This window comes from Notamacropus eugenii, chromosome 7 (assembly GCF_028372415.1).
Source record: "Notamacropus eugenii isolate mMacEug1 chromosome 7, mMacEug1.pri_v2, whole genome shotgun sequence".
Lineage (NCBI taxonomy): Eukaryota > Metazoa > Chordata > Mammalia > Diprotodontia > Macropodidae > Notamacropus > Notamacropus eugenii.
The window spans coordinates 8,153,754-8,157,018 of record NC_092878.1 but is presented as its reverse complement, the minus strand read 5'-3'; the positions used below and the strand labels follow the sequence as shown (position 1 = coordinate 8,157,018).

At 34.0% G+C, this 3,265-nt stretch overlaps 1 pseudogene; it reads left to right on the top strand.

The window, feature by feature from the left end:
- The first annotated feature begins 2,410 nt into the window (after positions 1-2,410).
- LOC140513973 (large ribosomal subunit protein uL23-like) lies at positions 2,411-2,873 on the top strand (annotated as a pseudogene).
- Positions 2,874-3,265: the final 392 nt, after the last annotated feature.

Below are 3,265 nucleotides of genomic sequence, written 5' to 3'. Positions count from 1 at the left end.
ACTATAAAGCGTTCATCAAAGAGGTTGAATAGGCATTTTACATTTTGCCCCAGCTTCGCAGTGCCAGCCTGTGTTGGAAGAGTCTTTTTTTGTCGTTTCATTTTTTATAATTGACATTCATTTTCCCCACTCCCACCTACCCTCTTGTCTTAAAACAAACAAACAAACAAAAGAACAAAAATACTTGTAACAGATTTGCATAGTCAAGCAAAATAAATTCCCACATTGGCCTTGTCCAAAAACACGTCTCATTCTGCATCTTGAATCCATTACCTTTTGGCAGGAGGTGGGTAGCATGCTTAATCGTTGGTCCATTGAAATCATGAATGGTCATTGCATTGATCAGAGTTCTTAAGTCTTTCAAAGTTGTTTGTCTTTACAGTTATTTTCTCCTAAATTTCTATTCACTTAATGCAAGTTTTTTTTCCTAAATTCTCTGAATCTGTCCATTTCATCATTTCTTGTTGAGCAGTAATATTTCGTTACACTAATATGCTCTAATTTGCTCAGATGTTAGCAAATTGAATTAAGGCAGGTAGGTGGTTCAGTGGATAGAATGCCAGACCTGGACACATAAAGACTCTTTTTCATGAGTTCAAATCTGACCTCAGAAACTTACCAACTGCGTGACTGGGTAAATCACTTAATCCTGTTTGCCTCAGTTTTTTCATCTGTAAAATGAGCTGAAAAAGGAAGTGGCAAACCATTTCAGTACTTCTGCCTGAAAATCTCAAATGAGTTCATGAAGAGTCAGACACAATTGTCAAACTACTTGGCAACAACAGCTACCAGATTGAAGAGTACACACTTAATTGCCAGGATTTTGTTACAAAACAGTTTTGTCATCTTCTTTATCTGATATCTTGGAGGTCTAGGACAAAAGATAGTCATAGTTTCATAACTTTTTGGGCAAGTTCCTAATTGCTTTTCAAGTGATCTAATGACAGTGCATTAATAACATGTCCATTTTCCTATACCCCTTTCAGCAATGATCATTTCCCCCCTTTTTTGGCCAATTTTACTAATCCGATTGGTATGAAGTGTTATTTTAGACTGAATTTACTTAAAAGCTAGATTTAACTTAATTAAAGTGTTATTTCAGAGTATTTTAATTTGCATTTTAGTAATTATTAATGATTTGAAGAATTTTTTCATATGCCAATGGGTAGACTGGATTTCTTCCTTTGAAAATTGCCTCCTAATATCTTTTGACCATTCAGCAATTAGGAAATTGTTGTTATTCTTATAAATTTGAACCAATTCTTTACATATCTTGTGAATGACATTTTTGATGGGATTCTAACAGAGCTGCCCCCAGTCCCAATATTCTAAATTCATTACAAGCCCACTGTACTACATACCCCAACCCCCAATGTCCTAACTTCATGTATGCTTCATTGCTCACTAGAATAACAGGTGTGTCCCTGAACTCTTAGTTTCCATAGAAACAGCAGGTGTGTCAATATGATGGGAACCCAGACACTGCCTCTACCTAGCCTGCCCCCTGACCCATTCCCACGTATTTGAACAGGTATCCTCTTGTATTCAGTCACATCATCCATCTAGCCCAAGACAGGACTGAAGGTCATGTCATCATCTTGATGTCACAGTTCTCTTTGAGAATGAAGGACAAACACGAGTCTGTTATGCTGATTATTTTCTTAATATTAAACCAACCTTGAATTCTTGGTATGAATCCAACCTGGTCCTAGTATATAATACTTTTGATAAGTTGCTGTGTCCTCCTTATTAATATTTTAAGTTTTTGCATCAATATTTCTTAGAGATATTGGTGTATAATTCCAATTTTCTGTTTTAATTCTTGTTGTCTCAGTTATTAAGACGATATTTATATCACAGAAGGAATTTGGTAGGTGCTCTTTTCTTATTTTGTAAGCAATTAATGTAACTTTAATATCAATTTTTATTTGAATTTTTAGTAGAATTCACCCAGTCAATTTTTTTTTAAATTTGGGAGTTGATTTATGGCTGGTACATAATATTTATATTATACTAATAAATATATAAATTTTTTAAATAAAATATAATACTAATTTCTGTTAAAAATCAGAATGCATACATAAAAAACTAGAAAAAATAGAAATAAATAGATCTTCACTTACTATGTTAAGTAATATCTATCTAAAACCAAGATACAGCATTACATTTTTCTTTTTCTGAGATTGGATTATTTAAATTCTTCATTTCTTGTTCCATTAGTCAGGGTATTTTATATTTTAAAATTATTCATCCATTTCATTTAAAAAATTTTTTATTGTCATATACGTGAATAAAAGTTTCTCATAATTTCCTTTGTTTCTTCTTCATTTGTTGTGAACACCTTTCATTTTTGTTCCTGATAATTTGATTTTCCTCTTTAAGAAAAATCACATTAACCCTTTCCCCAAAAATGGCGCTGAAGGCAAAGAAGGAAGCCATTGTAACCCCCAAGACAGAAGCCAAGTCCAAGGCCTTGAAGGCCAAGAAGGCAGTGGTGAAAAGGGACCATAACCACAAAAAGGAGAAGACCCTAATATCCCCCACTTTTCAGTGACCCAAGACACTAAGACTTTGGAGGCAGCCCACATACCTTCAGAAAAATGCCCCCGGGAGAAACAAGCTTGATCACTCTGCCATCATTAAGTTTCCCTTGACCACTGAGTGTGCTATGAAGAAGACTGAGGACAACAACACCCTAGTCTTCATTATGAAAGTCAAAGCCAACAAGCATCAGATCAAGCAGGTGATAGACATTGACTTGGCCAAGGTCAACACTGAGCTGGCCTGATGGAGAGAAGAAAGCCTACGTCCAGCTTGCTCCAGACTAGGATGCTTTAAATGTTGCCAAAAAAAATTGGAATTATCTACAATAAAAAGTTTTCCAAGTTAAAAAAAAAATCACATTGATTAATTATTTATTTTCCCCACAAACTAAATCCTAGTTCTATTTATTAATGCAATGACTTGGGGGCTTCCAATTTGGTTACTCTCTGATTTTCAGAATTTTTGTTGTGTTCTTTAGGTTTTGTTTTTTGATTCTTGGTTTTTTAAAGTTTTATTTTTTCAGTTGTATGCCCAGTTTTTGGTCTGTTTCTTTTTGGTGTTGTTGTCAACGAATATATTTAGAGACATACATTTTTCCTGTAACAACTACTTTGGCTAAATCTCACAAATTTTGGTATGCCATATCATCATAGTTAATGAAAATATTTATTGTTCTATGTTTTATTCTTTGACACACTAATTATTTGGATTTTTTGTTGGC